The following is a 7,634-nucleotide window of genomic DNA, read 5'->3' as shown; positions in this document are numbered from 1 at the left end:
CGAGATTTTCTGTTGAAGTTCTGTGTTGTGAAGTTTTCAAGTTTTGGGTAAGGATTTGATGGACTATGGAATAAGGAGTGGCAAGAGCCTAAGCTTGGGGATGCCCAAGGCACCCCAAGGTAATATTCAAGGAGGCAAGGGCCTAAGCTTGGGGATGCCCCGGGAAGGTATCCCCTCTTTCGTCTTTGTCTATCGGTAACTTTACTTGAGGCTATATTTTTATTCACCACATGATATGTGTTTTGCTTGGAGCGTCTTGTATGATTTGAGTATTTTCTTTTTAGTTTGCCACAATAATCCTTGCTGTACACACCTTTTGGGAGAGACACACATGAATCATGATTTATTAGAATGCTCTATGTGCTTCACTTATATTTTTTTGAGCTAGGCAAAATTGCTCTAGTGCTTCACTTATATCTTTTTAGAGCACGGCAGTGGTTTTATTTTATAGAAATTATGAACTCTCTTACTTCACTTATACTATTTTGAGAGCCTTTAGAACAGCATGGTAATTTGCTTTGGTTATAAAATTAGTCCTAATATGATAGGCATCCAAGCGGGATATAACAAAAACTTTCATATAGAGTGCATTGAATACTATGAGAAGTTTGATTCCTTATGATTGTAAGTAGTTGTGAATTTGAGAAATACTTGTGTTAAGGTTTGTGAGTCCCGTAGCATGCACATATGGTGAACCGTTATGTGATGAAGTCGGAGCATGATTTATTTATTGATTGTCTTCCTTATGAGTGGCGGTCGGGGACGAGCGATGGTCTTTTCCTACCAATCTACCCCCGTAGGAGCATGCGCGTAGTACTTTGTTTTGATGACTAATAGATTTTTGCAATAAGTATGTGAGTTCTTTATGACTAATGTTGAGTCCATGGATTATACGCACTCTCACCTTTCCGCCATTGCTAGCCACTCTAGTACCGCGCAACTTTCATCGGTCCCATAAACACACCACATATCCTTCCTCAAAACAGCCACCATACCTACCTATTATGGCATTTCCATAGCCATTCCGAGATATATTGCCATGCAACTTTCCACCGTTCCATTTATTATGACACGTTCCATCATTGTCATATTGCTTTCCATGATCATGTAGTTGGCATCGTATTTGTGGCAAAACCACCGTTCATAATTCTTTCATACATGTCACTCTTGATTTATTGCACATCCCGGTACACCGCCGGAGCCATTCAGATAGCGTCATATTTTTGTTCTAGTATCGAGTTGTAAGTAAATAGAAGTGTGATGATCTTCATTATTAGAGCATCGTCCCATGTGAGGAAAAAAAAGAAAGGCCAAAAAAAGAAGGCCCCAAAAAAGGAGAAAAGAAAAAATGAGAGAAAAAGAGAGAAGGGATAATGTTACTATCCTTTTTGCCACACTTGTGCTTCAAAGTAGCACCATGATCTTCATGATAGAGAGTCTCCTATGATATCACTTTCATATACTAGTGGGAATTTTTCGTTATAGAACCTGGCTTGTATATTCCAATGATGGGCTTCCTCAAAACGCCCTAGGTGTTCATGAGCAAGCAAGTTGGATGCACACCCACTTAGTTTCCTTTTTGAGCTTTCATAAACTTATAGCTCTAGTGCATCCGTTGCATGGCAATCCCCCTCACTCACATTGATATCTATTAATGGGCATCTTCATAACCCATTGATACGCCTAGTTAATGTGAGACTATCTCCTTTTTTGTCTTCTCCACAACCACCGTCTATCCCACCTGTTGGGGATATTACTACTGGGCGTAAACCGGCCTATCTGGGCCAGGTTAACTTCATCAGTAGTTAATTATGTTAAAGCCCAAGAAGGCAGATGAGAGCTCAAGGCCCATAGTCGGTTCAAGGCCTGTAGCCGTAAACCGGCGTTGGTATTTAACTTGTATTATAAGTTAGGAATAAGTAGAGACCAAACCGGACACATCTATGAACCGGTATTGGGACTCTGTGAACTGACGGGCGTCACCCGTGTATATAAGGGGATGACCCGGCGGCGGTTCAAGGACAACAGACAACAACTCGAGATTTAGGCGAAGCTTGTTTGCTCCCTAGTCATCGAAACCCCATCAATTCCATCATAACTAGACGTAGGCTTTTACCTTCATCGAAGGGGCCGAACTAGTATAAACTCTCTTGCGTCCCTGTGTCCGCTTTAACCCCTTCAATCTAACCCGTTGCGATGGCTCCACGACTAAGTCCTTTCTCTAGGACATCTGCCGTGACAAAACCACGACAGTTGGCGCCCACGGTGGGGCTATCGCATGATGGTTTCAAGTTCTTGGAGGGCCGCTTTGAAGGACTCGAGGGCTACGCTGTGGGCCGGATGACTAAGAGTCGTCACGGCAAGCTCTGCATCGATGATGCAGGCTGGGGCCCCGAGGCCAGCTCAGTTGAGTACGGGTACCGGGTCCCCTTTGGTGGCATACACATTTTCATCGGCAAGATCGGTGAACCGGGCCCTGAGCCGGACATCTGCACCGACCTCGTCGAAACGGCTCAGCGTGCGCGGTCCGCCCGGGTTAAACCGGCCGTGAAGCGTGCCTTCGTGGGAGTCATCCATGGAGGAAGTTACGAGGATGGATCGGAATCTCGCGGCGAGACCGTCATTTATTCCGGCGACGAGTCATCAACCGGAGAAACTGAATGTCTATATCAGCTACAAGATGGCCGGATTGGGGGCTGTTCCGATGGCGACAGTATTCCGGACCCCTCTGATCTACCCAACCGAGTTGGAATATTCATGGCCGGCACACAAGCAGCGCTTCATTCTTCGACCGCTACGCCAATAACCTCCGGTTCAGTAGCGGCGACAGCTGCCGGGGCAGGAAGCTCTGCACGCCCGCCGGCTCAAGTTCTATCAGATCTATTTGATGCATTGGCTGTGCTTATGGCAGAAGCTAATCCAGCGGATCAGGAAGTCCACAACATGGAGATTGCAAAGGTGAAGGAATAGATCACCTAGGCCAAGGCGGACCTGGCAGCTGAGAATGCCAGGATGACCACAGAGCGGGCCGCCTTAGACGCACAAGCCTACAGGCTCATGTTGGACCAGAACGCGTCGCATGAAGTCATGAAGAGGAAGTACCGATCCCGTTTGCCTTCGGTTTTCGAGGCCAGAGACCTTTTCAACACCCCAGGAGCAGGAACCAGTAATCCGCTGGACGGAAACCAGCCGGAAGCTCCGGGGACCGGTGCGCCAGTTCAGCCCCGTCTGATGAATCCGCCTCGTCAAAACACGGTTATACCTCAGGCTGTTTCAACACCTCCGGGTCACTACTCCAACCCAATGGACAATCTCATTGCCGCTGCTGCATGGCTGGAGGCCATTCCAATTGAAGGTGACTCGCCGCAGGCGGTAGAGACACGACGGGTCAAAGAGCTTCTTAGGACAGCTTTGGTCCAACAGGAAGCATACTCGTACAGCCGCCATCGGATCCACTCGACCCCTTGTCCAAGCCGGAGCTATAGCAGGCGTATGGATGAACCAGCAGTATCAAGTAATGAATGACGTGGAGCACCCCGCGGCAACAACCCGGCGGGTGGTGCTGATAACGCTCAGGAAGTGGTGGACCGGGCCCGAGCGCGCAGGGAGGCCGAGTTAGCTGCACAGTATCAGGCTCGGCAGCTTACGCCGGTTCGCCCAACTATTTCGGTCGAACCCGGTGTTACTTCTAGCTCTTTGGGGGTGCCTTGCCTTGTCCCCGCTTTACGCAATGTGCGCCTGCCCAAGGATTTCAAGGGCCCGCGCAAGGTACCAAATTACACGGCGGATCAACCCCCAGAGACATGGGATGAGAGCTATGAGATGGCCATGGAGATGCTTGACGTGGATGACGCGGCATGTGCGAAGTACTTCACCATGATGTTGGAAGGAACGGCCCGCACTTGGTTAAAAAGCTTACCGGCCAACTCTATCAGTTCATGGGCCCAATTATGAGCCCGGTTTATCAGTAATTTCAAGGATACATGTAAGCAGCCTATGTCGATAGTGGACTTAGCTGCCTGTGTCCAGGAGGAAGGAGAATCGACGATTCATTGGGTGCGCCCGGTCTCACAAGTGTTGCATTCATCAGACCGCATCAGCGCTGACACCGCAGTCTTAACCCTAGAAGGCAACTGCCGGTTTGGGCCCCTAAAGCTGAAGTTGGGACGGATGAAGCGCCATTGCACTGACATGGGGACCCTCATGGCTACTTTGGTAAAGTATGCTGATTCTGATAGTACCAAGGATCCCGAATCTGATGATGACAAGGCAGGGAAGGGAAAGAGGAACAGCAACGCCAAAGGTCAGCAGCATCACTTGGCAGGCAATGGTGGCGGAGGCAAGCGTAAAGCGGATGGTAACATGGACTTTGTGGCTAATACCAACGCGCAGGACAAGGGCCAGCGATGCAAGGGTAAACCGCCAAATCGCAGTGGGGCACCCAACCCTAACCCGGACCGCCTAAATTATCTACTGAGCCAGCCCTGTCCAAGACATGGGACGAAAGAGGTGCCAGCAAACCACCTTTGGAAGGATTGCTTCATTATGCAGGAGTTCAAGAATTCTAATGCTTTCCGGTATGATCACGGCTCCGGCGGTGGCTCAGGATCCGGGCCGGGTTACGGTGGAGGAAATTCCGGTTCAGGATTTAATGGTAATCCGGGCGGACATAATAATCAAAATAATCAGAACAACCAGGGTGGTTACAACCAGCAGCAACAACAGTCAGGTTACCAGAGCAACCCAAAGCAGTTGAATAGTGGGCAGTACCATGTCTTCACCATTAGCTTGGACAAGCGAGACCGGAAGGTTTAGAGGCGGGCAATCAACTCTGTTGAACCGGCCGTGCCCCGTTATCTACGCTGGTCTGAACAGCCAATCATATGGAGCGGAGAGGATCACCCTCCCCAGGTTGATAATCCGGGTCAGTTGGCTCTGGTGGTGGCGCCTCAGGTGGGAGGTTACAAGTTCACCAAAGTGCTCATGGATGGAGGGAGCAGCATTAATATCTTGTACTACGAGACCTTCCGTCGTATGGACTAACAGATAAAAATCTCAAACCGTCTAATACGGTGTTCCACGGTGTGGTACCTGGCAAGTCAGCATATCCTGTTGGTAAGATAGCTCTGGAAGTGGCCTTTGGAGATGATCATGATTCCAGGTCGGAAACATTGACGTTTGAAGTGGTGAAAATCCAAAGTCCATATCATGCCCTGTTTGGGCGACCGGCCTACGCCAAGTTTATGGCACGGCCCTGTTATGTGTATTTGCAGCTCAAAATGCCGGGTCACAAGGGGACAATAATGGTTCACGGAAGCCGTAAAATCGCTTTGGAGTGCGAGGAAGGAGATGCGGCCTACGCAGAGTCGGTTTGTGCCACCGAGGAGCTGAAGTATTATAAGGACAATGTTGATCCGGCGGACATGACTCCATTAAAGAAGCCAACTACGGAGCATGATCCAGCCCTGAAGTTCAAATCGGCAGAAAAAAATAAGCTTATTGACTTCGTACCTGGCGATTCGTCCAAGCAGTTCAGCATCAGTGCCAACTTGGATCCAAAATAGGAAAGCGCGCTCATTGAGTTCATCCGTGAGAATCGGGACATTTTTGCATGGAAGCCCTCTAACATGCCAGGTGTACCGAGGCAACTCGCTGAGCACACCCTTAATGTGGATCCTAAATACAAACCGGTGAAACAGTTCCTCCGCCGGTTTAACGAAGAAAGACGCAAGGCGATTGGAGAGAAGAGGTAGCCAGGCTCTTAGCAGCTGGCTTTATTGTTGAAGTTTTTCACCCTGAGTGGCTTGCCAATCCGGTGCTGGTCCTTAAGAAAAACGGCACCTGGCGCATGTGTGTGGATTACACAGATCTTAATAAGGCTTGTCCAGCAGATCCTTTTGCCCTCCCCCGTATTGATCAAATTATTGATGCTACGGCGGGTTGTGAGTGTTTAAGTTTTTTGGATGCATATTCTGGCTATCATCAGATCAAAATGGCAATTAAGGACCAGGAGAAGACGGCATTCATAACTCCCTTTGGAGCCTTCTGCTATGTGTCTATGCCCTTTGGGCTCAAGAGTGCCCAGGCAACTTATCAACGGTGTGTACAAAATTGTCTTCACAAGCAGATTGGCCATAATGTACATGCTTACGTGGATGATATCGTGGTTAAGTCCAGGGAGAAGGAGACTCTGGTTGACGATTTGAAGGAAACCTTTGATAACCTGAGGACGTACAAGATGATGCTTAATCCGGCCAAGTGTGTCTTTGGTGTACCGGCAGGCAAGTTATTGGGTTTTCTGGTGTCCAACAGGAGAATTGAGGCTAATCCGGAGAAGATCACAGCCATCACTTCCCTGGCTAAACCGAAGTGTATCAATGATGTTCAACTCCTGGCAGGCCAGATTGCCGCGTTAAGCCGGTTTATCAGCCGCCTTGGTGAGAAGGCAATCCCTTTGTATCAGATGTTGAAGAAGACGGATCAGTTCGTCTGGAGTTCCGCTGCTGATGAAGCATTTGAGGACTTAAAGCGGCAATTGGCCAATCCGCCTGTGCTCGCCGCTCCCATTGACAAGGAGCCGTTATTGCTATATGTTGCTGCTAATGCTCGTGCGGTCAGTGTGGCTATTGTGGTGGAGCGAAAGGAGGCAGGTAAGGAGCATCCGGTTCAACGTCCGGTCTATTATATCAGCGAGGTACTCATTGAGTCCAAGCAAAGGTATCCGCATTGGCAGAAGCTGGTGTACGGAGTTTTTATGGCAAGCCGGAAGCTTAAGCAATACTTCCAAGGGCACCCAATTATGGTGGTCAGTTCTGCTCCTTTGGGGGATATCATCCATAACCGGGAAGCGACTGGCCGGATTGCCAAGTGGGCTATAGAGCTTGGGCCACACGGATTGAAGCATGTGCCTCGGACGGCGGTTAAGTCTCAAGCACTTGTTGATTTCATCAATGATTGGACGGAACTGCAAGCACCTGAAGAAAAGCCGGATCACACATATTGGACCATCCATTTTGACGGATCCAGGCAATTGGAAGGCTCGGGGGCTGGAGTCGTATTAACTTCCCCACGAGGTGATAAGTTTTGTTACATTCTCCGCTTAATGTTCCCTTGTACTAACAATGCAGCTGAGTATGAAGCCTTGCTCCATGGTCTCCGGATGGCTAAGGAGATGAATCTAAGTCGAGTTAAGTGCTTCGGTGACTCGGACCTCGTGGCTCAACAAGTATCTGGCACTTGGGACTCCAAGGACCCACTCATGGCAGCATATCGTCGTGAGGTGGATATTGTTGCAGGTCACTTTAAAGGCTATCAGGTGGACCACGTGGACTGACGGAAGAATGAAGCGGCGGATGCTTTAAGCCGGCTGGGCTCTCAGCGCAAACCGGTCCCGCCCAATGTTTTTCTGGATGTGCTGCACAACCCGTCGGTCAAGCTCCCTGGTGAAGCGGATTTGGCTATTCCTAATTCGGAGGCTCAATTGGTGGCAGCTCTTCATGTCATTCCGGATTGGACGCTTCCTTACCTGGCGTACATGAACCGGGGCGAGTTACCAGAGGATGAGACTCTGGCTCGACAGATAATCCGGCGGTCCAAGTCCATGACTATTGTCAATGGCGAGTTGCATCATTGCA

This window comes from Triticum urartu, chromosome 3 (genome assembly GCF_003073215.2).
Source record: "Triticum urartu cultivar G1812 chromosome 3, Tu2.1, whole genome shotgun sequence".
Lineage (NCBI taxonomy): Eukaryota > Viridiplantae > Streptophyta > Magnoliopsida > Poales > Poaceae > Triticum > Triticum urartu.
This window is presented reverse-complemented; position numbering follows the sequence as displayed.